Source organism: Lampetra planeri, chromosome 75 (assembly GCF_965212315.1).
Source record: "Lampetra planeri chromosome 75, kcLamPlan1.2.h2, whole genome shotgun sequence".
Classification (NCBI taxonomy): Eukaryota; Metazoa; Chordata; class Hyperoartia; order Petromyzontiformes; family Petromyzontidae; genus Lampetra; species Lampetra planeri.
This window is the reverse complement of record NC_136180.1, coordinates 2,093,604-2,116,028: the sequence shown is the minus strand read 5'-3', so window position 1 is coordinate 2,116,028 and position 22,425 is coordinate 2,093,604. Positions and strand designations below refer to the sequence as shown.

Below are 22,425 nucleotides of genomic sequence, written 5' to 3'. Positions count from 1 at the left end.
ATACTCAATTGTAAATGTTGTGGGTTTACTCTCCATCACACCGATGTGCTGAAGTAGTAGCTAATTTGCACGTTTTATTCACGTGACAACCCTTACTGATTGGCTGTGTCGAGTGGTGGTGGGTTCACAATACATTTGTATTTACGCAGTTTTACAAAAAATCATTATTATGAATGGCAAAATACCAAGGTTGTTACTTGGCAGAAACTACAAATGGATTGTATGACCTATTGATATTGATTGAAACTGTTTATTTTCCTAAAGTGAGAATTTTAAAGTTGTCAAGGAACAGTATTTATTACAGTATTACATGCAAATGTACATTTCTTCTCATTTATGAGTTTAATAATACTTCCCTCTTGTTGAAACGTAACATATTTATAGCATTGACCGTATGCACATGTAAATACATGCAGCACCACATTCTTGTGTCCCGACGTATGAACCGTTCGACTTACTCAAGGCCCCTCACGAATGGAACCCATTCGAAAGTTAGGGACTCCCCGTAAAAAAGTGATTTAATACATTACAGCTATTTTCATGATAACTAATTCATGATTTTCAAACAAGGATACACATGCCCCGAATAGCCTTACAGACTTTTGGGGCAAGTGCTGTTAACGAGCACCTAATGAAAGCACACACGGTACACAATGGGGTGGGTGGCCAGCACCACGTCCGGCCGCTTTTGTCTCCCAAGGTGGCGTTGTACTCGTTTTGAGGCTGAGTCGACCTAGGGAAGGCCCAGGACCGGTTCAGATTAATCGTTACAGGTATTGGCTGTGATCGGGAATCAAACCCGGGTGGCCAGGTACATAGCGCAGCGCACTAACCGCTACACCACCTCTCCCTACATACACGCACACAGTCCAGAGGCTATTGCTGATGACATTCGAACACCAGTGGTGGACACCTCCCAGTCTTCCACCAAACCCCGTGTTGAACAGCTTTAAAGTATGGTGCATAACAGGCCGCATGGGGGAGGAGAGCCTCCCCCTGGCCAGTCGATTGATAGCAGATTGTCGTTCTTCTTGTTGCCGCGGTGGTTAGGAGATGTTAACAAACTCATCTGGTATACAGGAGGTCGTGAGTTCGATCCCGACACTGACGCCTGCTGTATATTTAGAGTGTGCATGTTCGCAGCATGGTCGCGTGGATTTTTGTCCGGGTGCTCTGGTTTTTCCCTCCACATTAGAAACATGCGTTGAGAGTTTTGCTCCAATATATTTCCACTTAATAAGCCACTTCGTTGAGTTGTCATTTGTGGTCAGGTCGCTTCTGAAAAAGAGCTATCTATATAGTTCAGTGGGGCCTCATCTGGTAAAATAAAAGTTCAGTTTGGTGGTTAAGGCATTGTCCAACTACTGCTTTTGTTGTTTATTCTCGTGACTCCCTTCAGTCTGGAAGTTCGTTCTCCCCACTGAATGTCGCGATGGTCACGTACACCGTGATGTCTTCTCCATGAGGTCGGCGAGGCAGCGCGCAAGGCGGTAGATGCTCTGTTTGAAGGCTTGCGTACACGATCTGCCCAAAGACAAAGATCCCAGGTTTCGCCTACATACCAGATTGTAGGTACTGTTAGCAAGAAACACATGTGAAGGCCGGAAAGGCACAGAGGGTGGGTGGCCAACACCACGCCCAATCGCCATTGTCTCTACAATGGCCATGTTTTGATGCACCACACCAGGTACTCATTTGAGACTGAGTCTATCTAAGGGTCAAATAATCGTGTTGGCCGTGAGCTGTAATAGACCTCGGGTCGCTGAATTCCTAGTGTAATGGGTACTGCAAGATTCGACCGTGTCTTTCCAGTGCTCGCTGAGCTGCATTGTCTTCCAGTTGCCAAATGAGTACATTATAAGGTCGCACTCATTACACAAACAAAGTTCTTCTCACAAATGAACCACAATAGCTCGGTAATTTCCTTAAGGAGCAGACTCCAGTCATCCTTGCAGTGGATTTTGGCTTACCATCGTATAAAGACGGTAACTGCATCGGACGCTGTCATATATGCTTCTGCGGCCATCTGGAATGCTCTTCCTTCCAATATTAGGCAGCCACACAAAACGGAGTAATTCGGCCCAAGATGGAATCCTGCTGCTGCTGTCACCGTATCTCGAGTGGTGGAGCAGCAGCAGCAGGAGCTGCCAGTTGCTATCTCACTGCTACACCCGGTATAATTCAGATGGGAGTAGCAGTCGGGGTGACCAATTATCCAGCACTCAGTGATTTACTCAAGTCACTCGCTCACTCACTCAGCCAGTCATTCGTGCAGCCAGGCAGTTACTCAGCCAGACACTTAATAATTTCCCCAGTATCTAATTCACTCAGCACTGAATCACGCTGCATTTATTCATTCACCCCGTCACTTATTAGCTCAATCGCCTACTTATTCACCCATACAATTCAGAGTAAAGCAGTAGGCTGGTTGATTCATGATCCAGCATTCGCTGATTTACTTAAATCACTCCCTCACTCAACCAGCTAGCCAGTCATTCGCACTGCCAGTCACTGAGTCAGCCATTTACTCATTCGCTCAGCTACTCACACACCGACTCATCCATTCATTCACTCACCCACATTTATTCACCCAGTCACCCGTTCATCCACCCGCCTCACTCATTAACCCTTCTAGGTTTATTGCTCATTCAGAGCTCACTGATGTATTCCAATCACTCGCTCACTCATCTCCTTATCACTTTTCTCCAGCTACGATCATGGTCATAGTTGCCTCTAAGACTCACTTTGTTGATCCCCCCCCACCTATAGTCTACCAGATACTGACTGTCTCACCCAATGTTCACCACACTGTAGGTCACTACAACTCACTCACTTACCCTCCCACTCACTCACCCAACCACTTACATACTCACTCATCCATTCATCCACCCACCTCACTCACCCACTCACTGGCCCACTCATTCACATAGGGCAGCAGAGGGCAGCACAGCAAACTACACGGTTCCAATGTGATGCAGGATGTTGCCGCGGTGCAGAGTTAACTCCATGGGCAGTGTTGAGTGTATGGGAATCGTTGAGTCTATGAGCAGTGTTACGTCTATGTGCAGTATTGAGTTCATGCATTTATGGGTGTTGAACGTCTTTCACACAGTACATAGCCAACCGTGCTTATCGGAGGTGCTTGGGAAGGACAACAAACTAAATACAAAAAGCAGTTCTCAAGAAATTAGTTTTCGCGACCAATATTATCCATAAATACACATTTGTGGGTTAGATCGCATAAACATAAGTGTCGTTAAAACCGCCACGACCTGACAGCCAAATATTAAGGATTGTCATGTCAACAAAACGTGCCAATTAGTTACTACCTCAACACGCCGGTGTGTTGGAAAGTCAACCCACAACATTTACAATTCAAGTACCGTGATGTTTCGCTGGTGATAACATCAACAACCAGCTTTATCAGGTGATAGCCAGAATTTTGCAGAAGAAGAAAAATTGAGTCTTCAAAAGATTGAGATCGATAGATTTCACGCACCTGTTGTATATGTTGGGTGTGAAAATTTTGATGTGTTGTATGCGTGCGTGGGTGAAATTATTATGTTGTATATGTGGGTTATGAATATTCAGTGAAAATAATAATAATCAATCGAAATTTGGCCAAAGGTGTAATTATCCGGAAATACTTTAATCCATGTAATTACGCACATTTAATTATGCCAATTCGAGAGGTAATTGTAGTAATTATGCGAGTGGGTGTAATTATGATAATGCAAGTCGTTATGATAACCAGACCCCGCCTCGGTGACGAGGGTGGGTTATCGATCGGAATAAGGCAATTAATCGTATGCAGTTATGCAGGTGTGGTGTAAGTATACAAGATTAACTTAGATTAACTCGGCATCGTTGTCTAGGTTCGTCTCATTCTCGCTTATCTTAGGTCCCCGGTTCGCCCCGTTATCGCTTTAACATTTACTGAGTATGTGTTAGTGTGTTTATTAAGGTCACCAAGTTCAGATCTCAACGCAGAAGCAGATCTTATGCATAGACTTCAGGAAAGAATCACACAACCACTTCTGTATTAATCAATTTATTACTAATTCAACCTCAACTATGATATAGTATGCGAACTCTCAATCCCGGAACGTCAACACGGCATCAATACAGTATCATCAATGATTGTCTGATTTCACTTGACAACGGCACATGGATCCCGCGTAACGCGATGGTTGTTAGTGAGAGAGAGTCGTTAAAACGTGCAAATACTATGCTAAGAAAACCTTAACGTTAATGAATGAAAGATGCTTGAAAGATTATACGGCGATAAAACACAATCAAAACAGTTATTATTCTTAAAGGCACCAATCTCAACAGATACATCGCAGGTTATCTGACAACAGAGTGGCTCGGCGGAAGGAGGTGCCAAGAATCAATTCGTATTGATGGATCTGTTGGGAATTTATGCGATTAAGAGTACAGTCCACTAAATATTAAAGATAATACTCTTATAAATGACGGATGGCCATCACTCGGTCTCGAGTTTTTCTTCACAGCCACGGATGGCTTATGGGTTCGAGTGGGTTTGAGTGGTAAGAGTTGTCTTCAATAGTCAGTGTTCGGAGTCGGTTCTTTATGTCAAACAGACGCCAGGTGGTCGTGTGGTGAGGGGACGGTGCGCGTCATACGTATTAGTCGCTCCTCTGTCGCCGTGGGGAATTGGTTGGATGTCTGTTGATACGCTGTCGTAGTTCGGAACCCGGTCGGTAGGTGGCGCCCGCAGCTCGCTCGCAGCGCACCGTCGTCCTCTCGTCTCCAAACCGCGACCCTGGCTGCCAGCAGGGGCCTCTGACGCGGCAGGTTGAGCTGTCAAGCGGGTCTTGCCCGCCTGCAGAGGAGACGGGGAGCTGCTTGAGTCGAGCCCCGAGAGCCGGCTGAACTCGGCTGAGTCCCAGAAGCTGAAGAGTCGAGCCGACCCGTTAGTCACAGCTCGGCTGGTGAGTTCGACCCTCTTGGTCGAACTCGGCTGATGAGTCGAGCCGACCCTTCCGGTCGAGCTCGCTCATGAGTCGACCCGTTGGTCGTCCTCGTGATGAGTTGACTCTCCTGGTCCAACTGGTTTCCAATGCTTAGGGTCCTTTCTTTTATGCCGAAAAATCCCTTTGGGTCCTGCCCACAAGGCGGGGTTTTCTTTTGATTTACTGTGTCAGGATCTGTCCGTGTGTAGGTGTGTTCATGTGTGTGTCCGTACGTCCGTGTGCTTGTGTGCATCACCCACGGCATTTTCCGTTGTCATACTCCCTCCATAAAATCCATGAGCAAACAATCAGATGTTACAAATTGCCTCGAAGTCGTCTCTCTGTCTGGCCTCCTTCATGAACCAAAACACAGACGTTACAAATCGTCTCATAGGCACCTCTGTTCGTGTTGCACGACCTGGAGGGAGGGGCACACTCCCTCCGATCCTCACAGCACACAAAGACATGGTTAAAAAGTTTTAAATTAACATTTGTCCCTTACCATTTCCCAGTTATGATTCTGTATGTAACCTCAGGTGTGTCGTTTCCCATCGTGGTGCTTGACTCAAGTGGAGGTGCCTCCCCGAGCACATACACACTCCCATCCCGTGCTGCGGGGATACAAAGACGGCCGGGATCTCCCTTTCTCTCCGACCCTGGGTTTAACATCGCTCTTTATTATGTACTTTATTTCGACCTGGTGGTGATTTATCCCGCTATCCTGGCTTTTCATAAGTTTTACTTTTGTCTTTCATGCATAGGCTTATTATTATTAATTTATTTCCGATATCTTAGGTTAAGGGGTAAGTTTCTTGATCCTAGGAATTCGTATTCCTTGGTGTCTGCATGGTTATATAAGCGGAATATAGTTGACGGTGAATAGCGTTAACATTGATGTTATGTACGATATTATGTATTGTGATGTCTTTAACTTAACTTGTTGGTCAGGCTTCACTGACATGAAGTTGCATTTCATAGCCTCGCAGGTTTTTGCCTCACTCTGTCTCTGCTCGCCGTTGTTGTTGCTGTCCAGCTGACGCCGTTAACTCAAGGCCTCATTAATTTCCGTCACTCCTTGTAGGTGAGGGCGGTTGTACCTTGGAGTCAGTTCTGGTTTTTGTCTGCTTGCTTTTTCTGATGTCCCCTGACCCCGGGAGTTGTCATTCCTACTTTATGGCCTGTCGAAGCCCGACTCGCTGTTGCTGGCTGTGTGTTGTTCCCGGCTTTTCGCTTACGTTTGCAGTTCGCCGTGCTCTTAATTTCCTTCCCTCTTCAACCTTATATCGACTATTCGCTCCTGTCTGGGTGCGATTCAATTTTGACTTAGGAAGGTTCTGATTGTCATATGCTTTGGGTCGAGTTGTATTTTAAAGTATGGAAATAACATTTCATATTGACTTAATGATGGTGATGGTTCAGTAGGCGTAACTTGTGGCCTGGTTTAATTGGAGTGGGTGTGAATATAAATAACTTTAGCCTACCCTGTTGTTAAATTCTGATTTTAACGTTGCTTTAATAGCAATACAGAATAATTGAGCTTTTCGACTTAACTAGGCGAACACGAACTTTTGGTGACCTCCGCAGCCTTGTTATTCAGCTGAGTCTGCATCCTTGATATACAACGCTCTTATTCGTCTCACTGTGGTCATCCAACCTTCTGCTCTGGGAGTGTTATTCTTAATTTCAGGTCAAAGGCCCCCTCACGGTTCAGCCGGGCAGGGTTGTTAATCAGCTCCCTCCCCTGTGCACACAGCGTTGCTGACCCACTTCATTTGACCACTCACCCTGGATTTAATAATTTAATTCCTTAAAACCATGCAGGATGGTTGGCTTTTTGCCTTAATTATGTCTGGCTGACTCTCCCACTGTCTCTGCCGCCTGCACGGGTGACATATGCCCGTTCATCAGGCCCCCTCCTTCCTTGAAGCAAGGTTGCAAATTCTGTCATCCTAGCCCTCCTCCAGTCCATTACTTAACAACACCTGGTTTTTGCAGCCTGCTGCTTTTTGGGGTGTTTTCATTCATTATATATCAAGTAAAAAGATAATATATAAAAATATCAAGTTTGGAAGAAGGCTTAGGATACAACATTCCGCCCTTTTAAAAATGGCCAGTGGTCAAATGGCCACGGGTTATTTAAAAAAAAAAAAATGTATACCCTTCTTCCATCATGAACCATCGATTGTCCTCAAGTTTTGCTGCTATTTCCTTACAACGCGCGCGTACGTGTCACAACTTAACATGGTTATATGTGACAAGAGAGAGGAGGAAAAAAAAAATTCTAAAGGAAGGTAACACGATAAGGGAGGGAGAAATTATTCTATTGACTACGTGTTATAGGAGATATCGTTAAAAAGATAGTTTCTACGGTTATTCTTGGGTGGCATCATCAGGCCTTGGCTCCCTTCTAGCTTGGCCAGGTACGTTAGCAGGAGCGTGAGCAGGAGGGCTGCCATTCCCTGGAAAACATGTTACACATTATCGTAGTGTGATATGCCCATTAGTTTAGTTCCCCCCCCCCTTTTCCACCTTTATTCCTCATCTTGCTCCACCAGCACAGGGTACGGTTTGATTTGGTTGATGTGCACCCACTTGTATTGCTGCTCTCTTCCTGTCTTTGTGATTTTTAGCTGATATACTACCGGGGACATTTTGTCAACAACCTCGTGTGGTCCTGTCCAGGAAGGTAGGAATTTCCTGCACTTCTGTTTTCTTTTCTCGTAATTGAGGTACCACACCTGGTCTCCTAGCTGGTATTCTGCGTGGCTGGCTTTTTGGTCATAGTATGCTTTGCTCCCCTGAGCCTCTACTTGCAACTGGTCCCTGACCATAGCGAAGGTGCTCTGTAGGTGACTACTGAGTCCCGTCAGGTATTCAGTTGGCGTCATTGCCGTCGGGGTCTCGTCCTCCGCTGGGACATATAACAGGTGTACTGGGAGGGTCATTAGCCTCCCTGTCATGATCTCGAAGGGTGTCCTGCCTGTAGCTCGGTTGGGTGTGGCTCGCATGGCCATCAAGACTAGGGGTAGTTTCGTATCCCAGTCGCGGCCCGTGGTAGACACATATTTCTTTAGGATGCTCACGATGGTCCTGTTGGCTCTTTCCACCTGTCCTGAGGATTGTGGATGGTATGCGACATGTAATTGTCTTTTTACTCCCAACATCTTCCACACTTCTGTGATAACCTCGGCTGTGAAGTGGCTTCCTTTGTCTGAATCGATCGTTGACGGTAGACCCCATCTACTGAATATTTGGTTGATCAGTAGGACAGCGGTCGTTTCCGCGGTGTTGTTGGGTGCTGGTAAACACTCTGTCCATTTAGAGAATGCACAGGTCACAGTTAACATGTACTTGTTCCCTTTGGTTGATCGGTTGACAGGTCCTATCCAGTCGATTTGTAGGTTGGACCAAGGGTAATCTGTTCCCCTCCTCTGTAGGGGTGCCCTATGCTGTGAAGTCGTTGGCTGGTACTTACAACACACGAGACAGTTGGACACATGTTTGTGTATGTCTTCCCCCATTTTTGGCCAGTAGGCCACCTGTCGCAGCATCTGTCCCGTATTCACCTCGCATCGGTGGCCGCTGCACGGTTCATTGTGGGCGTGTTGTAACATTATTTCCCGATATTGAGAGGGGACTACCCATCTAGGTCGACCGTCTTTTTCGTTTGTATATACCAGTAGCCTTTTCCGCATTGAGAACCTTTTGATTTGGCTATGCATGATCTCGAGCTCTTTGTTGTCATTCAAGTTGTCAGTAGTGATCGGTTTTCCTGCTGGATCTTGGATATGATCGGCGAGGGTCTTTAGTGTTTCATCCTCTTGTTGCATTCTGATCAGGTCTTCGGAAGGCTGGGCACTGTTCAATTGGGCTCTGGTTCCAGCTTCTGCCGGGTTCTTCCCACTTCTTGTGACCAGTCTTATCACGGCGATGTCTTGGTTCGTCGACTCTGGTTGTCCGTCTCTGTCGGTTTGGTCTTCTAGCTTCCACGGGGTGCCTTCCAGGCTTCCCACCTTTGCTATGGCATCTGCTTGGTCGTTCCCAGTTTTCTCTTGACCAGGTATCTTGGAGTGCCCTTTGACTTTCTTCCAAAATATCTTCATATCCTTGTTCTGAACCATCTTATCTATGGCCTCGAATAGTTCTCGATGGTGAATTGGTTTATTCCTATGGTTCTTCATCCCGTTTTTTTTCCATATGGGTAGGTGGTGCAGGAAGCTGTGCTGTACGTAGTTGGAATCAGTGCACACCACCATGGTCCGTATTTGGTTATCGGATGCCATTTGGACAGCGATGTGTACCCCGACCAACTCTGCATACTGGTTTGACTTTGGTCCCAGCTGAAATCCCTCTTGAATCCCTGTGAGTGGGCCAGTTTCCCAAATGACTCCTGACCCAGCGTGAAGCTTGTTCTCCTTCATCTTGGAGCATCCATCGATGTATACCACTGGTAGGTCGGCACATGTCTCCTTCCTGAAGGGCAGGTACCTGTTGTCCTCCGGAGGTATCTTTTCGTCCTCTGCTTCTACGCTGTCAAAGGTACAATCATGTAAATCGGCAAGACCTTGGGCCATTGGACTTTTCTTGTTTTTTGCGTATTTCACTGTGATTGGTAGGCCTTGGAGTGTCAGTGCCCAGCTGGCTATTCGGCTGCTGGTGACGCGGCCCTCTCGAATCTTCTTACTGTTGAGGTATGCCAAGGATTCATGATTCGTTTCCAGGATGATCTTCTCTCCGTTCAACAAGTTCCGAAAATGTTGTATGGCCCAGATGTTTCCAAATATCGCCTTCTCACACTCGGAGAACTTCATCTCCACTCCCCGGAGGGCTTTGCTGGCATAGGCAATAACTCGTTTCTCTGCTTCCTGTCTCTGGTACAGTACCGAGCTGATACTATGATCTGAGTATGCGGTCTCCAGGTAGTATTATTTCCCTTTCTCTGGGTATGCTAGGCAGGATGCCTCTGTGATCTGTCGTTTTAATTCTTTTTCTGCGGCTTCCTGTTCCTGTCCCCACTCCCATGGTTCGTCTTTTTGCAGTAGTTTGACTAAGGGTCGAACGATTCCTGCGTAGTCGTCCACGAACTGTCGAAGGTAGTTGCAAATTCCTAAGAAGCTCCGAAGGGTCGTGACTGTGGTGGGCGATTTGAGTGCGAGGAGGGCTCCAAGTCTTTTGGTTTGGGGTAACAGTCCCTCAGTGCCGACCTGGAGCCCGAGGTAGTCCACCCTCTTGCGTGCCCACTGTCCTTTTTGTATTGAAATCTTTGCGCCTGCTTCCTTTAACTGATCGAGGGTATGCTGGAGGCTCTCGCGGTGTTCTTCCCATGAGGAGTCCTTGACCAGTATATCGTCGACATAGACGATGGTACCTCGCTCTTTTGCGTCGTCCATTGCCTTGTGTAGGAATATGTTAAAGTCCGCAGGTGAATTTGAGTATCCAAATGGACATCGGTTCCAAGTATACTGTATTCCATTGAATGTAAATGCCAACTTGTATTGATCCGCTTCTTTCACAGGCATGGTCCAGAAGCCATTTGATAGATCCATGGTGGTGAGAATTTTTGCGCCTTTTATTTGGTTGAGATTCTGGTCGATCTCTGCCATTGGCCATCGAGATAGGGGAACCGTTTTGTTGAGTTGCCTATAGTCGATGGTGAGTCGCCACTTGCCTGTGGGTTTCAATACAGGCCAAATCGGTGAGTTGTAGGTTGAGTTGCATTCTCGAATTATATTCTTCTTGAGTAGGTTCTCCAAGGTTTCTTGGATGGATTCGTAGGCAGCCAGTGGAATCTTGTATTGTTTCACATATACCGCTGGCGCTCCTTCCAGTGTGGGAATAGATACCACGTGTAGGTCGGTTTTGCCGCAATCATAGGGGTCTTCTGAGAACAGGGAGTGGTATTTGTGGAGCAGTTGGCGAAGCTCATTTCGTTGAGTGTCGTTCTCGAGGGCGTCTGCTGCTTCAATTTGTTGTTCGATTTGTTCTTCTATTAGGGAGACTCCTTGTCCTGGGTCTAAGGCCTTTGTGGTTTCGGGCGGCTCGGTTGAAAGTTCCTTTTGCGTTACTATCGGTTGAGTTGCCTTGGCTTCATCCGAGGGTAATACGCTCTTGCCCTCGTGTTCTCCTTCATCAGTTTGCAGTTCGTCGGTTTGGCCTCCAGGGGGCGGTATATACTCCATGAGGGGACGGTCATTTAGTGATACTGACTCTAAGTCGGCTTCCTTTCGGTCTTCTCTCAGTCTGTTAGTCATTAGCTGAGTGATTCGAATTCCTGCTGGGTCTTCGTCTTCGTTCCTGATTGTCGTTGATAGGACGTTGAGCTCTTGTGTTATCACTTGGATTCCCGTGGAGTCTTCCACAACGTCTTCATCTTCTGAGTCCCTTTGTTGCTCCGGCATTGATTGTGCCCAAATTTGTTGGGATTCAAGGTTCATAATGGGTTTCAGGCGATTCATTAGTTCTATCCCAATGATCAACTCTTTTCCGGGGCTCCGTACGACGTATAGGGGATGGTTCATGTTGATTTTGTTGAACGTCAACTTCGTCATAACTTTGCCCAATGGTCGCATGTGGGTCCCTTCACATCCTGAGTAGGTAAGGTTACTTGGCATCATCTGTAGTGTTTCATTCTTCCTCTGGAGGGCAGTCTGGAGTTCGTCAAATAATTCTCTGGATATCATGGATATTTCTGCTCCAGTATCCCAAAGGCCCTGGCTGGTCAGGGTGTCTTGCAGTATTACCTCCACGTGGACTCGTCCGACTGGTCCTACGGGAATCAATTCCCCCAGATGGTACCCTTTTTCCTCTGGTACTACTTCGGTGATTGCTTCGGGGCTTCTTGTCTTCCCTACGTTCACTTGGGCTACCTTTGCTCTGGGTGTGTCCTCCTCCTGTGTGGGTATAGTTGGTATTCTTCCCTTCGCTATTTGCATGGGAGTCTTCATACTCCCTAGGAGCTCTTTTTCCATCCTGATGTGGTGAGCATATCGATTCCTGTTAGCTAACGGTGGTCTATGCTCTATGGTTAGTGGAGGCGGCAGTAGGGAACGATATGGTGACTGGTTTGGTGGGCGTCGGCCTCCGCGGGGTAGGTATGGCCCGTCACTCGCTCTTCCTCCTCCATAATTCCAGCCTCCGCCCTCTCCTGCATTCCATGGTGGTGGCGGCTGTGGGTGCCAGGTTCCCCTGGACTCGTCCCTCCCCCCACGTGGAACGTTGTTCAGCGTGTTGTAGACGGGTGTTGATTCTATTGGGTTAGGCGCCCTCTCCTGGGGGAATTCATGTCCACCCCGTGTGGCGCTAATATTATTCCTTGGAGATTCGCTTCCCTCCAGATCGAGGCATTCTTTATCTCTGGTGACGATGTGGGTTTTGGCTATGCTAGTGGTTTTCCGTCCGTTCACCCAGGCCGTGTGGGCCTTGCTTTCAATCTGGCGTAGGGAGGCAGTCTCGGGGTCCAACATCATTCCTACTATTCTCACTATTTCAGGTCTCAATGATTGAAAGAACATCACTTTTAAAACTGTCTTATCTCCCTGGGCATTGTCCCCGTCCCCTGCGTAATATGCTTTCTTAAGGCGTAGGAGATAATCTCGTGGGTCTTCGTCTACACGCTGGGTCATCAACTTTGCCGCGTTCAATCCTTCGGATAGTGTGGAGTATTCCCCAAATCTCTTAACTACTGCTCGGCTCAATTGTTTAAAGTCACTCTTCACCCTATTTGGCAGGGAGGCTACCCATGGTCTGGCGGGTTCATGTAGGCTCCTTGATAATAAACATGCCTTTTCTGCTGATTTACCCAGACCCCGGATCTTAGCCTCCTGTTCTACCGTAGCTATGTAAGTGTGTATGTCCCTGTTCTTGTTATGTGGATCGAAGTAGGGAATTCTCACGAGTGCTTTGTCCATTAGTTTTAGTGTCTTACTGTTAAAAGTGTGTTGTTCGTCATCAGTGGTGTCGGTTCCTGAGGAGTGCTCACTTGAGCTACCCTTGTCTCCACTATCCCTGTTGTCATGTTTCCCGTGTCTGTGTCTCTTGTTTTCCTTATGTGGGTCTTGTGATTCGTGTTTGTGGGTTGGTGTGCGTGATCTCCTTGAGCGGTGTCTATGTGGTGAGTGTTTTTGTCTTTGACCTTCATGCTGCCTACTACATGTGTAGTGCCTGCTAGGTGAGGTGTTGTATTTACGTTTGTCTCGTGCTTCATGGTTATCGGGATTCCTGTCTCTGTCATCTGTGGTGCGGGTGGTTTTGCGTGGGTGATTTTTACGGGTCATGCGTCCCTCTGGTGAGCTTTCTCTGTTACCCCTGTCGTGTTGATAATGTTTACGTGAGGTGCGTCTCTCTGGTGAGCGGTGTCTGTCATCTGCATCGTGTCTGTCATGTTTGCGTGAGGTGTGTCTCTCTGGTGAGCTGTGTCTGTCATCTGCATCATGTCGGTCATGTTCGTGTGAGGTGTGTCTGTCATGTTTGCGTGAGGTGCGTCTCTCTGGTGAGCTGTGTCTGTTATGTTTGCGTGAGGTGCGTCTCTCTGGTGAGCGGTGTCTGTCATCTGCATCGTGTCTGTCATGTTTGCGTGAGGTGTGTCTCTCTGGTGAGCTGTCTCTGTCATCTGCATCATGTCGGTCATGTTTGTGTGAAGTGTGTCTCTCTGGTGAGCTGTGTCTGCCATGTTCGCGTGAGGTGTGTCTCTCTGGTGAGCTGTGTCTGTCATCTGCATCATGTCGGTCATGTTTGTGTGAAGTGTGTCTCTCTGGTGAGCTGTGTCTGTCATGTTTACGTGAGGTGCGTCTCTCTGGTGAGCTGTGTCTGTCATGTTTGCGTGAGGTGTGTCTCTCTGGTGAGCTGTGTCTGTCATCTGCATCATGTCGGTCATGTTTGTGTGAAGTGTGTCTCTCTGGTGAGCTGTGTCTGTCATGTTTACGTGAGGTGCGTCTGTCATGTTTGCGTGAGGTGTGTCTCTCTGGTGAGCTGTGTCTGTTATCCGTGTCGTGTTGGTCGTGTTTGTGCGAGGTGCGTTTCTCTGGTGAGCTGTCTCTGTCACCTGCATCATGTCGGTCATACTTGCGTAGCGTGCGTCTGCCTGGTGTGCTGTTTAGGTCATGTTTCCCGTCTTGCACCAGCTCCGCCCTTCTCCGCCCTATCATTACAGTGTATCCTGATGACTTAGGGTTAATTATTTGTCTCTCTCTAACGTTGGTGTGGTCGGCCTCATGTTTTCCCGTTTGTATTATTATTTCCTCTTCTCTCTCCTCGATTTGCGAGGGTGTTACTTCATCAAAATTGCTTTGCACAGTAGCCATACTCATTGTGGGATCTGGCCCTGGGCTACGTCCACGTGGCTCGGAGTGTGGTAAATTGTTACTCCCGTATGTGTTCTGTGTATCAGCGTCTGGGTGTTTCACTGGTGCATTTAGTGCGGATTCTTTCTCTCTCACGAGGGTGTGCAGATTCTCTACCTGCTCCATTAAGGACAGTTTCTCTTGTCTTTCCCTTTCAAATTTTTCCTCATTCCATAATCTTTCTCTGTCTGTCTGTGCGAGGAGGTACGAGTCTACCCTCGCTATTTCTGCAATTTTTACGTCACGTTTGGCTTTGCCACATTTCATCACGTCCTTAAGTAGTTTCCTTCTATGGGCTTTAACATCTTCTGTATGGCACCCCTCCCATATATCTCTCTGCTCCGTCTGCTGGCTAGCAGTCCGTCCAGTGCGTTTTAACACAAATTCCCGATATTGTTTTTCCATAGATTCCATCTCCTCCTCCGAGGTCCACTCTGTATCAGTGTTATGCGTTGGTGTGTCAACCTCAGAACGTTGTGGATCCTGCGCCATCTCTATTACGTAGTGTGGTTAACAGACTTAAGAGTGTATCTTAATTCTAACATCTCATGTGCGGCGTGAGTTACTCTAGAATTCCCCTTCAGCGCACCTATACACAATTGTATCACAGGATGCGTCAGTTCAACTCGAGCAAATAATTTCAGCCCAGCTGTCTTTGTTATACTCTGCTACTCTGGTATTTCCCTTCAGAGCGCGTTTTTTGTTTTACGCCCGTTTACAATCACAAAGCAACGTTAGTTCACAACTCTTTGATTAACACAACAGTGGTTCGTTCCTGAATTCATGCATAAACTGTCTGCGAGAAATCCCGGACCCGAGCCCCCATTATGTTGTATATGTTGGGTGTGAAAATTTTGATGTGTTGTATGCGTGCGTGGGTGAAATTATTATGTTGTATATGTGGGTTATGAATATTCAGTGAAAATAATAATAATCAATCGAAATTTGGCCAAAGGTGTAATTATCCGGAAATACTTTAATCCATGTAATTACGCACATTTAATTATGCCAATTCGAGAGGTAATTGTAGTAATTATGCGAGTGGGTGTAATTATGATAATGCAAGTCGTTATGATAACCAGACTCCGCCTCGGTGACGAGGGTGGGTTATCGATCGGAATAAGGCAATTAATCGTATGCAGTTATGCAGGTGTGGTGTAAGTATACAAGATTAACTTAGATTAACTCGGCCTCGTTGTCTAGGTTCGTCTCATTCTCGCTTATTTAGGTCCCCGGTTCGCCCCGTTATCGCTTTATCATTTACTGAGTATGTGTTAGTGTGTTTATTAAGGTCACCAAGTTCAGATCTCAACGCAGAAGCAGATCTTATGCATAGTTCAGGAAAGAATCACACAACCACTTCTGTATTAATCAATTTATTACTAATTCAACCTCAACTATGATATAGTATGCGAACTCTCAATCCCGGAACGTCAACACGGCATCAATACAGTATCATCAATGATTGTCTGATTTCACTTGACAACGGCACATGGATCCCGCGTAACGCGATGGTTGTTAGTGAGAGAGAGTCGTTAAAACGTGCAAATACTATGCTAAGAAAACCTTAACGTTAATGAATGAAAGATGCTTGAAAGATTATACGGCGATAAAACACAATCAAAACAGTTATTATTCTTAAAGGCACCAATCTCAACAGATACATCGCAGGTTATCTGACAACAGAGTGGCTCGGCGGAAGGAGGTGCCAAGAATCAATTCGTATTGATGGATCTGTTGGGAATTTATGCGATTAAGAGTACAGTCCACTAAATATTAAAGATAATACTCTTATAAATGACGGATGGCCATCACTCGGTCTCGAGTTTTTCTTCACAGCCACGGATGGCTTATGGGTTCGAGTGGGTTTGAGTGGTAAGAGTTGTCTTCAATAGTCAGTGTTCGGAGTCGGTTCTTTATGTCAAACAGACGCCAGGTGGTCGTGTGGTGAGGGGACGGTGCGCGTCATACGTATTAGTCGCTCCTCTGTCGCCGTGGGGAATTGGTTGGATGTCTGTTGATACGCTGTCGTAGTTCGGAACCCGGTCGGTAGGTGGCGCCCGCAGCTCGCTCGCAGCGCACCGTCGTCCTCTCGTCTCCAAACCGCGACCCTGGCTGCCAGCAGGGGCCTCTGACGCGGCAGGTTGAGCTGTCAAGCGGGTCTTGCCCGCCTGCAGAGGAGACGGGGAGCTGCTTGAGTCGAGCCCCGAGAGCCGGCTGAACTCGGCTGAGTCCCAGAAGCTGAAGAGTCGAGCCGACCCGTTAGTCACAGCTCGGCTGGTGAGTTCGACCCTCTTGGTCGAACTCGGCTGATGAGTCGAGCCGACCCTTCCGGTCGAGCTCGCTCATGAGTCGACCCGTTGGTCGTCCTCGTGATGAGTTGACTCTCCTGGTCCAACTGGTTTCCAATGCTCAGGGTCCTTTCTTTTATGCCGAAAAATCCCTTTGGGTCCTGCCCACAAGGCGGGGTTTTCTTTTGATTTACTGTGTCAGGATCTGTCCGTGTGTAGGTGTGTTCATGTGTGTGTCCGTACGTCCGTGTGCTTGTGTGCATCACCCACGGCATTTTCCGTTGTCATACTCCCTCCATAAAATCCATGAGCAAACAATCAGATGTTACAAATTGCCTCGAAGTCGTCTCTCTGTCTGGCCTCCTTCATGAACCAAAACACAGACGTTACAAATCGTCTCATAGGCACCTCTGTTCGTGTTGCACGACCTGGAGGGAGGGGCACACTCCCTCCGATCCTCACAGCACACAAAGACATGGTTAAAAAGTTTTAAATTAACATTTGTCCCTTACCATTTCCCAGTTATGATTCTGTATGTAACCTCAGGTGTGTCGTTTCCCATCGTGGTGCTTGACTCAAGTGGAGGTGCCTCCCCGAGCACATACACACTCCCATCCCGTGCTGCGGGGATACAAAGACGGCCGGGATCTCCCTTTCTCTCCGACCCTGGGTTTAACATCGCTCTTTATTATGTACTTTATTTCGACCTGGTGGTGATTTATCCCGCTATCCTGGCTTTTCATAAGTTTTACTTTTGTCTTTCATGCATAGGCTTATTATTATTAATTTATTTCCGATATCTTAGGTTAAGGGGTAAGTTTCTTGATCCTAGGAATTCGTATTCCTTGGTGTCTGCATGGTTATATAAGCGGAATATAGTTGACGGTGAATAGCGTTAACATTGATGTTATGTACGATATTATGTATTGTGATGTCTTTAACTTAACTTGTTGGTCAGGCTTCACTGACATGAAGTTGCATTTCATAGCCTCGCAGGTTTTTGCCTCACTCTGTCTCTGCTCGCCGTTGTTGTTGCTGTCCAGCTGACGCCGTTAACTCAAGGCCTCATTAATTTCCGTCACTCCTTGTAGGTGAGGGCGGTTGTACCTTGGAGTCAGTTCTGGTTTTTGTCTGCTTGCTTTTTCTGATGTCCCCTGACCCCGGGAGTTGTCATTCCTACTTTATGGCCTGTCGAAGCCCGACTCGCTGTTGCTGGCTGTGTGTTGTTCCCGGCTTTTCGCTTACGTTTGCAGTTCGCCGTGCTCTTAATTTCCTTCCCTCTTCAACCTTATATCGACTATTCGCTCCTGTCTGGGTGCGATTCAATTTTGACTTAGGAAGGTTCTGATTGTCATATGCTTTGGGTCGAGTTGTATTTTAAAGTATGGAAATAACATTTCATATTGACTTAATGATGGTGATGGTTCAGTAGGCGTAACTTGTGGCCTGGTTTAATTGGAGTGGGTGTGAATATCAATAACTTTAGCCTACCCTGTTGTTAAATTCTGATTTTAACGTTGTTTAATAGCAATACAGAATAATTGAGCTTTTCGACTTAACTAGGCGAACACGAACTTTTGGTGACCTCCGCAGCCTTGTTATTCAGCTGAGTCTGCATCCTTGATATACAACGCTCTTATTCGTCTCACTGTGGTCATCCAACCTTCTGCTCTGGGAGTGTTATTCTTAATTTCAGGTCAAAGGCCCCCTCACGGTTCAGCCGGGCAGGGTTGTTAATCAGCTCCCTCCCCTGTGCACACAGCGTTGCTGACCCACTTCATTTGACCACTCACCCTGGATTTAATAATTTAATTCCTTAAAACCATGCAGGATGGTTGGCTTTTTGCCTTAATTATGTCTGGCTGACTCTCCCACTGTCTCTGCCGCCTGCACGGGTGACATATGCCCGTTCATCAGGCCCCCTCCTTCCTTGAAGCAAGGTTGCAAATTCTGTCATCCTAGCCCTCCTCCAGTCCATTACTTAACAACACCTGGTTTTTGCAGCCTGCTGCTTTTTGGGGTGTTTTCATTCATTATATATCAAGTAAAAAGATAATATATAAAAATATCAAGTTTGGAAGAAGGCTTAGGATACAACATTCCGCCCTTTTAAAAATGGCCAGTGGTCAAATGGCCACGGGTTATTTTTAAAAAAAAATGTATACCCTTCTTCCATCATGAACCATCGATTGTCCTCAAGTTTTGCTGCTATTTCCTTACAACGCGCGCGTACGTGTCACAACTTAACATGGTTATATGTGACAAGAGAGAGGAGGAAAAAAAAAATTCTAAAGGAAGGTAACACGATAAGGGAGGGAGAAATTATTCTATTGACTACGTGTTATAGGAGATATCGTTAAAAAGATAGTTTCTACGGTTATTCTTGGGTGGCATCATCAGGCCTTGGCTCCCTTCTAGCTTGGCCAGGTACGTTAGCAGGAGCGTGAGCAGGAGGGCTGCCATTCCCTGGAAAACATGTTACACATTATCGTAGTGTGATATGCCCATTAGTTTAGTTCCCCCCCTCCTTTTCCACCTTTATTCCTCATCTTGCTCCACCAGCACAGGGTACGGTTTGATTTGGTTGATGTGCACCCACTTGTATTGCTGCTCTCTTCCTGTCTTTGTGATTTTTAGCTGATATACTACCGGGGACATTTTGTCAACAACCTCGTGTGGTCCTGTCCAGGAAGGTAGGAATTTCCTGCACTTCTGTTTTCTTTTCTCGTAATTGAGGTACCACACCTGGTCTCCTAGCTGGTATTCTGCGTGGCTGGCTTTTTGGTCATAGTATGCTTTGCTCCCCTGAGCCTCTACTTGCAACTGGTCCCTGACCATAGCGAAGGTGCTCTGTAGGTGACTACTGAGTCCCGTCAGGTATTCAGTTGGCGTCATTGCCGTCGGGGTCTCGTCCTCCGCTGGGACATATAACAGGTGTACTGGGAGGGTCATTAGCCTCCCTGTCATGATCTCGAAGGGTGTCCTGCCTGTAGCTCGGTTGGGTGTGGCTCGCATGGCCATCAAGACTAGGGGTAGTTTCGTATCCCAGTCGCGGCCCGTGGTAGACACATATTTCTTTAGGATGCTCACGATGGTCCTGTTGGCTCTTTCCACCTGTCCTGAGGATTGTGGATGGTATGCGACATGTAATTGTCTTTTTACTCCCAACATCTTCCACACTTCTGTGATAACCTCGGCTGTGAAGTGGCTTCCTTTGTCTGAATCGATCGTTGACGGTAGACCCCATCTACTGAATATTTGGTTGATCAGTAGGACAGCGGTCGTTTCCGCGGTGTTGTTGGGTGCTGGTAAACACTCTGTCCATTTAGAGAATGCACAGGTCACAGTTAACATGTACTTGTTCCCTTTGGTTGATCGGTTGACAGGTCCTATCCAGTCGATTTGTAGGTTGGACCAAGGGTAATCTGTTCCCCTCCTCTGTAGGGGTGCCCTATGCTGTGAAGTCGTTGGCTGGTACTTACAACACACGAGACAGTTGGACACATGTTTGTGTATGTCTTCCCCCATTTTTGGCCAGTAGGCCACCTGTCGCAGCATCTGTCCCGTATTCACCTCGCATCGGTGGCCGCTGCACGGTTCATTGTGGGCGTGTTGTAACATTATTTCCCGATATTGAGAGGGGACTACCCATCTAGGTCGACCGTCTTTTTCGTTTGTATATACCAGTAGCCTTTTCCGCATTGAGAACCTTTTGATTTGGCTATGCATGATCTCGAGCTCTTTGTTGTCATTCAAGTTGTCAGTAGTGATCGGTTTTCCTGCTGGATCTTGGATATGATCGGCGAGGGTCTTTAGTGTTTCATCCTCTTGTTGCATTCTGATCAGGTCTTCGGAAGGCTGGGCACTGTTCAATTGGGCTCTGGTTCCAGCTTCTGCCGGGTTCTTCCCACTTCTTGTGACCAGTCTTATCACGGCGATGTCTTGGTTCGTCGACTCTGGTTGTCCGTCTCTGTCGGTTTGGTCTTCTAGCTTCCACGGGGTGCCTTCCAGGCTTCCCACCTTTGCTATGGCATCTGCTTGGTCGTTCCCAGTTTTCTCTTGACCAGGTATCTTGGAGTGCCCTTTGACTTTCTTCCAAAATATCTTCATATCCTTGTTCTGAACCATCTTATCTATGGCCTCGAATAGTTCTCGATGGTGAATTGGTTTATTCCTATGGTTCTTCATCCCGTTTTTTTTCCATATGGGTAGGTGGTGCAGGAAGCTGTGCTGTACGTAGTTGGAATCAGTGCACACCACCATGGTCCGTATTTGGTTATCGGATGCCATTTGGACAGCGATGTGTACCCCGACCAACTCTGCATACTGGTTTGACTTTGGTCCCAGCTGAAATCCCTCTTGAATCCCTGTGAGTGGGCCAGTTTCCCAAATGACTCCTGACCCAGCGTGAAGCTTGTTCTCCTTCATCTTGGAGCATCCATCGATGTATACCACTGGTAGGTCGGCACATGTCTCCTTCCTGAAGGGCAGGTACCTGTTGTCCTCCGGAGGTTTCTTTTCGTCCTCTGCTTCTACGCTGTCAAAGGTACAATCATGTAAATCGGCAAGACCTTGGGCCATTGGACTTTTCTTGTTTTTTGCGTATTTCACTGTGATTGGTAGGCCTTGGAGTGTCAGTGCCCAGCTGGCTATTCGGCTGCTGGTGACGCGGCCCTCTCGAATCTTCTTACTGTTGAGGTATGCCAAGGATTCATGATTCGTTTCCAGGATGATCTTCTCTCCGTTCAACAAGTTCCGAAAATGTTGTATGGCCCAGATGTTTCCAAATATCGCCTTCTCACACTCGGAGAACTTCATCTCCACTCCCCGGAGGGCTTTGCTGGCATAGGCAATAACTCGTTTCTCTGCTTCCTGTCTCTGGTACAGTACCGAGCTGATACTATGATCTGAGTATGCGGTCTCCAGGTAGTATTCTTTCCCTTTCTCTGGGTATGCTAGGCAGGATGCCTCTGTGATCTGTCGTTTTAATTCTTTTTCTGCGGCTTCCTGTTCCTGTCCCCACTCCCATGGTTCGTCTTTTTGCAGTAGTTTGACTAAGGGTCGAACGATTCCTGCGTAGTCGTCCACGAACTGTCGAAGGTAGTTGCAAATTCCTAAGAAGCTCCGAAGGGTCGTGACTGTGGTGGGCGATTTGAGTGCGAGGAGGGCTCCAAGTCTTTTGGTTTGGGGTAACAGTCCCTCAGTGCCGACCTGGAGCCCGAGGTAGTCCACCCTCTTGCGTGCCCACTGTCCTTTTTGTATTGAAATCTTTGCGCCTGCTTCCTTTAACTGATCGAGGGTATGCTGGAGGCTCTCGCGGTGTTCTTCCCATGAGGAGTCCTTGACCAGTATATCGTCGACATAGACGATGGTACCTCGCTCTTTTGCGTCGTCCATTGCCTTGTGTAGGAATATGTTAAAGTCCGCAGGTGAATTTGAGTATCCAAATGGACATCGGTTCCAAGTATACTGTATTCCATTGAATGTAAATGCCAACTTGTATTGATCCGCTTCTTTCACAGGCATGGTCCAGAAGCCATTTGATAGATCCATGGTGGTGAGAATTTTTGCGCCTTTTATTTGGTTGAGATTCTGGTCGATCTCTGCCATTGGCCATCGAGATAGGGGAACCGTTTTGTTGAGTTGCCTATAGTCGATGGTGAGTCGCCACTTGCCTGTGGGTTTCAATACAGGCCAAATCGGTGAGTTGTAGGTTGAGTTGCATTCTCGAATTATATTCTTCTTGAGTAGGTTCTCCAAGGTTTCTTGGATGGATTCGTAGGCAGCCAGTGGAATCTTGTATTGTTTCACATATACCGC

The 22,425-nt window shown here is 47.1% G+C and overlaps 1 long non-coding RNA gene across 1 annotated transcript in view; it reads right to left on the bottom strand.

Annotated features, from left to right (window-relative positions):
• Positions 1 to 230: 230 nt before the first annotated feature.
• The window catches only part of LOC144737885 (uncharacterized), a 36,902-nt gene continuing 14,707 nt past the window's right edge, over positions 231 to 22,425 (bottom strand). The window contains exon 4 of the long non-coding RNA XR_013589097.1: positions 231 to 1,524. This is a non-coding gene — a long non-coding RNA (uncharacterized LOC144737885). The remainder of the gene's footprint in view (positions 1,525 to 22,425) is intronic.